This window comes from Lycium barbarum, chromosome 6, assembly GCF_019175385.1.
Source record: "Lycium barbarum isolate Lr01 chromosome 6, ASM1917538v2, whole genome shotgun sequence".
In the NCBI taxonomy this organism is placed as follows: Eukaryota; Viridiplantae; Streptophyta; class Magnoliopsida; order Solanales; family Solanaceae; genus Lycium; species Lycium barbarum.
The window spans coordinates 98,603,921-98,617,298 of NC_083342.1; the positions used below are offsets into that span (position 1 = coordinate 98,603,921).

The following is a 13,378-nucleotide window of genomic DNA, read 5'->3' on the forward strand; positions in this document are numbered from 1 at the left end:
GGGGTGGGTCAAGAGCCATATATTTTAGCATATGAACTGAAATCATTTGAAAACCTAATATTTTCAAGACAAATATCATTTTTCAGTTGCGATCTGATTGTGAAAGTGGAAAAGGAGTAGATATTTTTCGTAATAGGGTAGTTATGAATTTTCACAGCTTAATTTTGTTGAGGGCAATGGTGGGTTCTAAACACAACAGTCAACAATTTTAATTTTCTTAATTAGTTTTAGGCTTAGTTTTTTTTTTCTCACTCACATGCGTCTAAGAGATTGAGCACACCTCTATGCCACATCATCAATTAAGAGGGTATTTATTCAGCTTTTAAAAAGTTTGGAGAGGTAATGAGACCCGCAAAATATAATTGTGTATATTAAAAATTCGAGACAAATTTAAGAATATTTTTTGTGTGTTTGGTTATGAAGGAACATGTTTTCCAAGAAAATGTTTCTAGGAAAATAAGTGGATTTTTTACTTATTTTATAGTGTTTGGTAAGTAAGCAAAAAAATATATTATACAAGAGCATTTATATGTAATCAAGCAAAATACTATGGGGGTTGAATGGCGCGGGGAACGGGGGTTCGTGAGTGGCGAGGTTGGGATGTCGTCAAGGCATGGGGGTTAGGGGTGTTGGGTGGGTGGAGAGGATACAATGAACTTGGAATGTCACTTGTGGAACTTGTTTTCCCTACTTTAAGTAATTTTCCTCATTTTTTAGAAATTTGTTTTCCTAGAGAAACTGTTTTTCAAAGCATTTTGACTAACCAAACATGTGAAAATTGAAAAATATTTTCTGAATAATGTTTTCCTCCATACCAAACACACCTTTTTTTTCAATTAAAAAAGCCCCAAAGCACGAGAGTCATGATGATTATACTAGTAAAAATGAAATCAAATTTTATAAAAGGTAATAAAGTCGATATAAACTTTAATCTTTTTTAATGATAATTTTGGGTACATAATCATGTTGCACAATTTACTAAACAAAGATGATGATGGTCAAGTGGTCTTTAGAAGTTTTATGTTATCTTAAGACTTCTTTACTCTATCTTTCTTGTCCTTCCTCTCAGGTTTTGAAGATAATTTATTGTTTATTTTCTTTTGTAAAAGACAAATACATATAAACCTACCCTAGCTATTACTATGGTTTATGAGCTTTAGCCGTCTTTGATTCCATTGCTTATTGTTTTGTCTAGTTCATACCATTTATCCTAGTGAAATGACATATAATGACCATTTTAATGCTGTAAAAATAACCCCTTATTGCTTAAGTATTATTGCCAACTGTCATAAGTTTTGCTCTGTGGAACAGACTATATACATAGGAGTTTGTTCATGAGTTAATTTGGTTTAACTTTTACTTAAATAGAAAAAGTAAATTTGTCAATTTGGTAAATATACAAATCAACCATATTATGTATATTAAATGGATCATTTATGTAGGCGTTTGACCATGAAAATCAAATATTTTTCACTTTATTTGGAATTTTGAAGTTGGAGTTGTAGATGGAGTTGTGTTTGGTTATAGTTTTTACAAATAATATTTGGTTATGTATTGAAGGTGAAAACAAGGTTTTAAGTGTTTTTCAAATTCCAAATACAACTTCAAATTGTATTTGGAATTTTCATTGTCAAACGATGATTGTCAAATAATGTGAAAAAAAATTCCGGAAAAAGATGAAAAATTCTCATGGCCATTTTTTTTACATGAAATAGAAATTCACACACACACATAGCTATGTAATTTTTTTTTTGTTGTTTTTTTTTTTGACATACAATTTAGCAATGAAAATTAATATTTTCAAGGTGGACTGTGGGGTTTAGTTATGACCTGAACTTTTATATTTATCTTAAAAAAGGAGAACAATTAGGAGGACATAGACCATAACCTCTGTACAAAAAGGAGTGTAACTAATTACTATTAGGTACTTAGCTAATTGATGGATTGGGAAACAACATCCCAATCAGAGTAGTAGTGGATTGAACTTCTCTTCATTTCCCTTCTTTCTATTTCCTTCAAGTTCTACCTTAGATTAGAGACACGTGGCACAAGTTAGAATTAATGACTAAGATTTAATTGACTAAAACAAGGCCCTAATCATAATTTATATAATTAATAACTTATCCATAAATATATTAAAATATTTGCTCTCTCTTCCTATTTTAATATTCCATCTTTTTTTCAATCATGACAACTCTTTAATAGTGATATTTTCCAGAATATAGACAACTCTTTCAGAAATATTCAGAAATATACAATTACCAATTGAATAATGGGGTCTATATTATGTGAATTAGTAAGCATCATAATTGAAAAAATGGAAAATATCACTAATTGAATAATGGGTCTATTAGGGGAAAAAAATTAAGTGGTAAAAAATAATCGGATAAAACAAAAAAGATATTTTACTGGGTAGGAAAAGTAAATAGGAAGAGAGAGAAAAATATTCTAATATATTTATAGATAAGTTATTAATTATGTAATCATGATTAGGACCTTGTTTTAGTCAATTAAATCTTAGTCATTAATTCTAATTCATGTCATGTGTCTCTAATCTAAGATAGAACTTGGGGAAAATGGAGAGAAGAGAAATGGAGAGGAGTTCAATCCAATAGTAGTCATCTATACAAAATGAGGCTATACGAATATAGTTAAAACAACTAAATGAGCATTATCAGCTAACAACTTGAGTTAACTATATTAGGCAGAGAACTAACAACTTCAAATTTGATGTGCACTTTGATCCTTTCTCCAAAATTAACAAGTTATAATTCGTATCCATGTTACCTTCTCTATAAAAATATGGACAAAAGAACAATTGAGCTTCTTCATTTTGTTGTTAATCGTGGTGATAACAACTTGAGATTCAAATTCAACAACCACAAAATAGTAGTCATATACATAATTCTAAACCTTGAACTAAGGCCTTAGCCTCTGTCATATGATTACTGCATATAGAAATCAACATAGGCCATAAGGACATTTCAAATGTGATCTCAATAATACCTCCACCTCGGGAGCTTCCTAGATTTCCTTTGCAACACACATCTAAGTTGAATTTAACACAACCAATATCAGTCAAATGATGATAAATCGTTAGCACCGCATTAAAATATTAGCATTTCTGGTTGTTTCACATTCACGGTAAGAATTACTACTTGACTACTTTAATTTCATCTGCTGTAGATATTTCTGCAAGACTTTTAGCTTCTCTTTGCTTACTGGTTTTAGGACTATTTTGTTAGTTGGTTCTTCTTTATTCATATCCCAGAAAATACATATGAAATTTTTAAAAAATAAAATGGCTATTAAAGCATCACATACTCTTTTTTTAGATTTATAATAACAGAATTCACATTGGAAAGACAAGTTAAAATTCACTTTATAGAAAAAAAGTATGTAACACAAAGTCGACTAGTGTTCCACCCCTACTTAAAAATTGTTTATAAACTACATTAATTATTTTAAATTTTAGTAATTGTATTTAAAGTTAAATGTAATGATAATTGGAGACTTGTGGTCTTACTTAAGTCCTCTTGCCCGGTGTTGCTGCTTCTTCTATTAATAGCTATCAGGTTCCTTTTCTCTTGTCTTAAGGCCACTTGACACTTAGTTTTAAGATGCCTTGTATTTCCACAATGATATTGCCTTTCATTTCATAAAAGAATATGTTTATCAACATTTTCTATAATACTAAACATAACCGGTAATGTGTAACTTCTTGGATCATTAGATTGTGAAAATCCAAACCACTATAATTATGATAGAAGTAATATATATATATATATATATATATCTAATGCAGGTAATACATAATATTTTTTTAAAGAATGAATAAACTTGTTTTAGTTGTTTCGAGACAAATCATTTTAACCTTAACTACAATTATTCTTCAATCTTTTCTATATAATTTTATGTTAGAAAACTGGTATTAGAATATGATATAAAGCCTAAAAGCTAGTTTTTTTCTTCTTCTTTTTTCACAGATTTTGGTAGCTTTATGCTACATTGGTTGTGTTGTTGCAAAAGATGAAGACACGCTTGATGGTTTAAAGCCAAATGGAAAACTCTCTGTTATGGCGGGGTGAGGGGTGGGGATAGTTATAATTTTATTTATTATAATTGTAATATTTTTGGAGGCGCGCCATAGGATTAGACGGTATGCCTCTGCGGAACCTATTTGGCGCGTAGTGAAGTTATTCCCTCGTGTACAGTATTCGGTACAAGAGGAAATTAACTTCACGGTCGGTACATGCTACATCTGTTTGAGTGAATTCAAACAGACTGAGTACGTACGAGTCCTATCCTGCAACCATGTGTATCATCATGACTGCCTACTCAAATGGATGACTAGGAACATGATGTGCCCAGAATGCCGTCGTGATTATAGTCATCATTTAGAGGCTTAAAATATACTCCCTTTGTCCCAATATATGACATACTTTTCTTTTTAGTCAGTCCAAAAAAGAATGACAGATTTCCTTCTTTGGCAATAATTTAACTTTAAACACTACTTTTTACGCTTAACGAGATGATCTATAGCCACATAAATATCTTTGGCTTGTTTTAGACCACAAGATTCAAAAGTTTTTCTTTATTTCTTAAACTCCATGCCCAGTCAAACTATATCATATAAATTGGGACGGAGGGAGTATAAGTTAACATACATATAGAGGGGACACGGTATGCACGTGTGACGCAGACAAAAGCTAGTTTTTATTAAATATAATTGATAGCATATTGGGATTTGGCTTTAGGTCACCAATTACATTGAGTCGAAACAGTATGCACATGGACACACGAGATGCACGCACGACGCAGACAAAAGTTAGTTTTTGTTACATTTAGTTCCCACGATCTAGGTTTTTTTTTTAGGCCCGGGATCGATCTGGTTTAGTATCAAGGTGATTCTTTTTCTTTTCCTATATATATGGGTCCGTGTAGATCCGATGAGCTCAACTTCCACTGAAAAAGAGAGGCTCGACCTCAACCTCAAATTCGAAGCCTGATGGGAGGTGCTGGTAAGGCCGGGACCGTGGTCGTCCGTCTCCGGTTTGCCGGCCGAACACTAACATATAGTTATAGTTGAAATGACTTTGACTTTGATGATAAATAATGGAGTACCAAAGCATCTATGGGTTGAAGCATTCACTACTGCAACGTATTTGCTCTCTCCTAGCAGCCTTGCCTTAACCGACTGTGCGGGTTGGTTGTCATACCTATCCCTTCATGTCTTTCCTCTTTGATTCATTCCTTGGCAGCTACCTTAACCCGAGGATCAAACTTACCATTTTTAGCCCTTAAGTGTTGGTGGGGGTTGCTTGAAAATAGAACTGCCCCAAAACAGAGTTTCTATTCAAATCCCTATTTCCCGGTGGTAGGAAGAACTGAAATAGGTTTCCTGAAGAAAAGAAGGGGCGGATGAGGGCACCGCACCCCCTCACGAGGTACTCATAGAAGAGGGCGGGGCATTTTCGGGGACTAGCCCGCTTCCCATTACTGGCAAAGAAAGAAAGGCAGGTTCAGGCGATTGATCAAAAAAAGATTTCCTTCCCTTTTTACATTGTATAATAGTATAATTAAGTGCATAAAAACCTGACACACCTATTATATAATGTGTATATATCATTTATGCACTTTGTAATAGTGCTAAACTTTTAATGTTTTTGAAAGATAACTGTGTATTCATTGTATAATAAGCTGTATGCTGGTTGTATAAATGTCATACTGAAATGCATTAATTATATACGGTGGAGGAATGGACACTGGCGTATGTACATTCATTGTATAAGAGAGGTATGTTCAATTACTTATAGAGTTTAAAATTTTCAACAGCAAAAGAACTAATTCAGAAAGCCTTTGTATGTAGTGTGAATTTTGCACCACTTTTATTTGTTTAAAAAAATATCTATGGTATTCATGATGATTGGTGAACGGTTTCCAGTGATACGACCCAGCCCAATAACTCACTTGACCAAACACCCATATCTCTCATCTCCCTAAATTGTCCTTAATCAACCAAATCAGAACCAAAAGGGCATTAACTTCACGGACGGTACATGCTACATTTGATTTCTATCATATCTTATTTCTTCATTTTATCTTATCTTAAGTTTGACATGACTTGCGTGAATTTCATGTTTGGCTGTGATATTGTGAGATGAAGCATTTTAATTCTGAAATGAAATTTCCTAATTTGCTTTAATGAGGATTAGCAGTCCATGTATCTCTGTTATTTAAAGTTGGGAGAGGATCACTGAATTTAATCCATTTTTTTTTTTTGTGCGGATTACCCTTCAAATGCATTGGTCTTTAATTTTTGGCCCTCAAATTGCTGGTCTTTAACTTTTGTCTTTCGCTTAAAAAAGTAGCCGAAAATAGCCTGAGGTTCTGGGTTCGAACCCCCGCTCAGTAAAAAAAAAAAAAGAAACAAAAAAAAAGGAATTTCGCAAGGCAAGGCTTTTCGCGAAACCTCTGCCTTAAGGCCTAACATTTGCCCAAAATTAGGCCTATTCGAGCAAAAGTTTGCCTTAAGGCACATCTCTGCCTTAAGGCTTAACTTTTGCCGAATAGGCCTAATTTTGGGCAAAGTTTTCCTTAAAGCAAACTTCTGCCTTAAGACCTGACTTTTGCCCGAATAGGCCTAATTTTACTACAAAACTTTACCTTATGGTTTTTTTTTTTTGACTGAGCCGAGGTTAGAAACCAGAACCTCGGGGGTATTAGGCGAAGGACAAAAATTAAAGACTAGCAATTTGAGGGACAAAAATTAAAGACCACCCCCAAATAAGGCCAATCGTGCAAATTGCCCAATTTAATCTTAAATTTGGGCCTGTATGTTAGAATTGTTGGAAGATAGTCAAATACAATGAGTCCTCGGGCCGTTTATTTGGGTTCAATTAGGTCATTTGCACTTTTTGGCCCTGTTTTGTGCTGCTTTTTAATTTTTGGCCCTCAAGACAAATAATTAATTAGCGGGACATAAGTTTTCGCATCATAATATCACACAAATTATGCCGCAACCTTTAAGAACTTATGCCCTTCTAGGCATAAATTCAATTTTGAAGGACAAAATTAAAGACGAACCCATTTGAAGGACCACCCGTGCAATTTCTTCAAACAAATAGGCTATTGGAACTGATAATTTCACTCTTTGAATCCCTAATTTGGAGTGTGTTTCAGCAGTAGTGGGAATAAGAGATACGAAGGAAAATGATGCTGACCAAATGAAAAGGGGTTATGTAAGGAGTCTGCAACTTAAATGACCCAAAAACTGTGATAATTAAAAAAAAAATACACAAATAAATTAGTACATAATGGGTGCGGATTATATAATAACTGAAAATGTGCAACTAGTACAAACAAAGTACATAAAAATAACAAATTAAATAGAAAATACATAAAAAAAAATACATAGAAATATTAAACTTAATAAGCAAAATACATAGAAATAATAAACAATAACAAGATAGCATAAATAATCTTCCAAAATTTCAGTTTTTCCTATGCCTCGCCTAGGCGTAAGCCCGAGGCACGGGGCGTAAGCCCCATGGGTACTTAATTTTTAATATTTTCTAAATTAATAAAATAAAAATATATTAAAATTATATAAATAAAAAAGAATTAGTATAAAAATGTACTTATTTATTATTAACATGCCAACTTATGCATGAACTATTAAAAAATCTTGAAAAAGTGAATGTAAAGATGCATTACACAATAACATGACTATGATGAAACATAATTAGAGTTGACACAACGATACTCTATCCTAATAATTCAAAGATAAAATTGACAATAATATAGAGTTATTATTTTAAAACCTAAAACTAGATACAAATTAATACTCATTATAATACAAATAGTCAGAGTAGAGTCTTCAAAACATTATCTAAACTAGAGTGATATCAAAGAAATTCTAAAACTAAAAACTATCTTGAAAAAGATAAATTAAAGAATGCTAAGAAAATCTTGAAGAAAATAAAGCATAAAGAAGGAAAATGAAAACATGGAAGATAGTAAGAATTGAAGGACAAAACCATTTGCTTTGTAGTTTACTTTGCATACAAAGGTGTAAAGTGTATATGTTACTCCGTAAACAACAATGAGAAAAGCTTATGAAATTAGGATAAACGATTGGAAAAAACTTTTGACTTTTTGAGATATTTAGTTTGAGAATTTACTATGAGTTAATTACTGGATATTTAACTTTTTTTTAGAAAAAATATTAAGCAATTTTGACACTCCAAATGGATGCCCCAAATGTTGGGGCTTACGCTTAGGCGAACGCCCCGAAGGTTGGGGCTTACGCCCCAAGATACTTACGCCCTGCCTGTACGCCTCGGTGCGTTTTTGGTACGCCTCGCCCCGGGGTTCACCCCAAAAACGCCTTTTAAAACACTGACTAACTCTAAGAAGCTTATATAAATTAATAATAGACTACAACAAGCAAAGCAAATTAAAAACATACTAAAAATATTCGAATTGATGACTTCATCATAAGCCAAAAATACAAATTAACCGCATCAGTCCGAAGCTTAAATGAACCAAAATCTAAAGAGAGTGAACCAAAATAACCCCTAATCATCATCAGAATAGAAGTCCTCAATATCGTCTCAGAACAATAGTTTGGGTTTCTTAAGACATATTTTCTTTATGTAGATGTTAATTCTCTGCCTGTTGACGATGCTTGTTCTTCGGCCAACTTTAGCATGTAAAATCTACAACATCTTGCTAGTATTCTGTTGTTTTCTTTTCTAATCCTTTGTACGACAAGCTCACATATTTCTGGACCTACTCGAGGCATGGTCATTGAGTACCTTGTTGGGATTTGAGTGTTGAGATTTTTCAAGTCACGAACAAAACGTTCTGATTCGGAATGCCGATGTGCCCATTCTCGGCATAACCCGCAATAATATTCCCGTTGATCTGAATATTTCACGCTGCAAAAATCATCATTACGCTCTATAAGAAGGTGGGGTTTCAAATCGTCTCGTTTGAAATCATTGTTATCAAGAAAACTTGTTTCACCGGAATAACTGCTATGATTTGAACTATCATTACCACTGCTAAGTGAATCATTTGGAAGGAATAAAGACCAATCTACATTTCTACTACTCGACATTGAATATGTTGTAGTCTAATGACAAATGAAAGACTATTTATATAGTTGCAAACCCCCAAGTACACTCGGGGGGTGGTCATTATGACCCTACCCTACTTACTTTATTAGTATAAAAATATATGATCTTCATCGGACATCTCACAGTCCGAATCCCACTTGGATCTGAATCTTACGTAACCATGTTGACCATATTCTACCCTTAGGAAATGTATTTTCATCTAATTGTTCTCTTCGCGAAAAAGGTTAAGAGCAAAATTCAACTCTTGTGGAGTGCCACGAGGCATTGACATAGCACATTTTATTTTGGGCATTTAAGCCCTAATGACCTTAACTTTTGTTCTAGTGCTACAGCCTCTCTGTCACGCAAATCCCACTCCTCTCTCATTGTATTATTGATTCTTGATTGAATCTGTTGTTCGGGTTATTTGAGTATTTAATATCATCATCTAGTTTCCACGTCCTACCCATTGTTACGAATATATCTACTAGGGTAAAACATGTAATAGAACCAATATTAGTAAATTGGGTATAGAATGACATGACAAATCGTTTTAATGTGAATACTAGTTGTTCGTCAATCATGTTATATACTACTCCTTGATTTGACAACATATGCTTGATTTGATAACGCAATGTTGCATTATTTGACCGCTTTATATGACTCTAACTTATTGTTACACTCCATAATAATCTGTGCTACTTGTATTAAAACAAGAAAGAATGAGTTAAGAAGGTTCAAGGAAAGTTAATCGAGTTAGTAAGAATATCGTTATATATACATGGTTTCCTTAAGTATCCCAAGGCGACACGGTTACCTAAAGAGTGTGGAATCGCGCTATGAGTATGTATATGAAGTAATGCGAGTGACCTTTTAAAGTATTTGAGATTATTAGTAATGATATAGAGGGTGGACAAAAGATATGAATATACTTTTGCGATTGGAGTTTCGTCAAAGCTTTGTGAGTTCTCTAGTTATGTTTAAGGTTATTGTGAGTCTCTGGACCCTTCGAGATGTGTATATGGATTTTTATTGATGTATATAAGTGTGTATATGTATGCATAAGAGGTTACATAAGGTTGGAAGAGGATTAGAAGTTAAACGAAATGAATCGGAACAACTTCAGTAAAATTTCGGACCCGATTTTAGTCTATATTGTAGGAGGCATATCTCCTTGAATATGAGGCGTTTTAAGGTGTTTCAAAAGCCTAAAATGAAGTTCATCGAGTCTAGTTTGTAATGCAACAAACCGCTCGTCAAAATGATATCGGGATAAGGAGATATGGACGATGCAAGTTGGGCTGGCAGGGCAGCAAGTTTGGACCCGACCCAAACACTCACATTTCGGCCCATGAGGCCCATTAAACTCAATAGATAAGTCACCACTTTGCCCTATATCATTTCACACGACCTAAAACAGATCCAAAACCCTTATTTTCTCTCCCAAACCCCCTTTCTAATTGACCCATCATATAAGCTAAATCCTAGACCCTTGACATGATATTAGTTAAAGAGAAGTTGTAGCTTAAGTTTTTTTTTTTGTGTTGTTAAGCAAGCAGCTGGAAAGAGGAACAAGATTCTTGAAGATTCTGATTTATAAAGGTAATTTCAACCTCCCACTCATGTTATCAATTTGGATTAAAGGTTTAATATGGTGTATACGTGAAGGAAACGTTGATATACAAGCTAGAGAGAGAGGGAGAGCATAAGCCATGGCATTCGGCCATGGCTAGCAAAATTGGAGCTCAAATTTGTTGATCCAAAAATCAGATTTTCTAGGTATTTCATCCCTTATGAAGGTGATAATAACGTGGAGAATTCATTTGGAGCAACAAGAACAAGTATTAGTTCATTTCACAAATTCTAGCTAAGTGGAAAAAGCCAACTTGTTAAGGTAAGAGTTGATCATTTTTCTATGTGTTTGATGATGAAGTTGGACGTGTGGGGAATATGCAAATGTAAATTGTATGTGTGAAATTATGTATCTTGATGTTGAAGCATAGTTGTAACTTGGTAACATGAATTGCACGAATGTTGGAATGTTGTTGAAATGTTGTTGAATGCCGTAGGGGCTGTTTTTAATTGAAATTTGATGGACTGATTTGAATTAATATTTTGGTTGTTGTAATCATAGATTATGTGATGAGAATGAAGGAATTTAATGGTTAGAGTTGGAGTTAAAATTGTTGTGGGTTGTTGTAAGGATTATAGAGATAATAATGTGATTTACTTGCATATGGATAGATGATGTGGTGTCGTGTGGCTGCTGTTGTATTTCCCTGAAATTTGCTGAAAATATGGCATGAAATAAGTCGTAAGAAGTGTATATGGGCTGCTTGGTGTGTTGTAAGTGTTCGTTAGAATTTCGGGCATCGTTATGTTATAGTTTAGGGGCTGTTTTCGGCCCAATTTGGAGAAATTGTTGGATCGTTGGAAATATTATGTGAATTGTTTAGAATGTTCTTGAATGTTGTTAGTATGGGTTTGGGTTAGTATTTGAATGTATAGGCGTTGATGTTGGCTTGAAAGTAAGCCGTTGAATTGAATGTTTGGAAAGTTGTCGAATGATGAAAAAGAGAGTATTAATGTAATATTGTCTTTCAGATTGGTTATTGGAGTTGCTAGGTTGGTTATTGTGGTTGTTGCTGTTGATTTTGAGCGAGTTAAATTCTCGGGATGGCCTATTTACAGGGGATGTGCTGCTGAATTTTCTGTAGAATTTAATGTTAGTTTGGAATGAATGGCTTAAGTGCCTATGTTTAATATTGGATATTTGTTGGCATATTTGTAGACCTTGGGGAGCCCGAGGCGTAGATTGGAATTTACTTTAGATTGACTATCTTGGAGTGCGTACGAGGTATGTAAAGCGCAACCCTTCTTTCTTTTGGCATGCCTTAGTTTTCAATAGGCTATATCACGAGCCTCGAGGAAATTCCAAATTCGAAATCCGAGCACGTTATGATCCTTATATATATTTCTTGGCATTCTTATGTATGTTGTGATGAAGTATGAACAATTATGCCTTCGAAAGCATTGATTTCCAAACTTTGTACAAAAAGTTGTTTTAAAGAATTCCGTAACTACGAAATGCCATATCTTTTGCATAAAGGCTCGGATTGCTCCAATATTTTCATAAGAGTTTGCATGATGTATAATGAGTATGTTTTCCATGAGCGGGCCCGATTCGGGTCGATACCCGTTCGTGGGTCCCGCGACTTTCCTTTATGTAATTCGGACGACTTTTGAAAGAATTTGGTATGATTATCATTTCGAATTTCAAATATGATCATTTTACTTATGTTTGAATTTATGATAATGATTTTATGCATATGACTACTCTTTTAACTACTAAACAATTTTTTTTTAAAATAATTCATTAAGTCTTATCAATTATTTTGGCACTCGGAACGACTTCAGAAAGGTATGCTTCTGTAATTCATTATGACATCCGAAACTCACTTATTATGATCCCGTCTGACTTCATTGAATTGGTTTGTCATTGATATGCCTCATCGAGTCTCTGAAAATATTTATGATATTTTAACTGCATTTAGTTTCTCACTACTCCATTCGTGGATGCCTCAATGTTTCCCACACTGAGCCCGGGCCAGGATATGTTGTCAAGCGTAATCCTCTGCATTGTTCGCCGTGCCTCGATGTGAGGGGGCAGGTATACGTGTACATGAGTTTGTGGAGTATGTTGTGCCATGTACACATGTTCTGATATGATTTGCCATGGCCATCTGATATGATGTACTATGTTACGGGGTTATGCCCCTATTCTGATTCTTCTGTGTTGTGGCACCAGCGTCGGGAGGGTGACCACGTTCTGTTTGCCGAGTCCCTTGGCAGGGGCCGAATTTGATATGACATATGTTTCTGTACACACTCCGCATGTTTTGAAGATATGTATTTGATACTTTGGATTTTCTACTCACTTTTTTTCTGTACGTTCTGTACCAGTTATGATTTTGTTTCTGTAATTTAGGCTTTACATATTCAGTACATATTTCGTACTGACCCCCTTTCTTCGGGGGCTGCGTTTTCATGCCGCGCAGGTACCGACGACAGGTTTGCTGATCCGTCCGTCTAGGATATCTTTTCTGCCATTTGGAGCGCTCTTTTATTCAGAGCCCATCTTTTGGTACAGTCTGTCACTACTGTATATATATATATATTCTCGTTCATGGGTACGGCGGGGCCCTGTCCCGTTATATGATTCCGTCGGTCTGTTTAGAGGTCTGTAGACATGTTTG

The 13,378-nt window shown here is 34.4% G+C and overlaps 1 long non-coding RNA gene across 1 annotated transcript; it reads left to right on the top strand.

Moving 5' to 3' along the window:
* The first annotated feature begins 2,779 nt into the window (after positions 1 to 2,779).
* On the top strand, positions 2,780 to 5,654 carry LOC132599838 (uncharacterized). The gene is made up of 2 exons (XR_009567041.1): positions 2,780 to 3,144; positions 3,987 to 5,654. It is a non-coding gene; the product is annotated as an uncharacterized LOC132599838 (long non-coding RNA).
* The last annotated feature ends 7,724 nt before the right edge of the window (positions 5,655 to 13,378 follow it).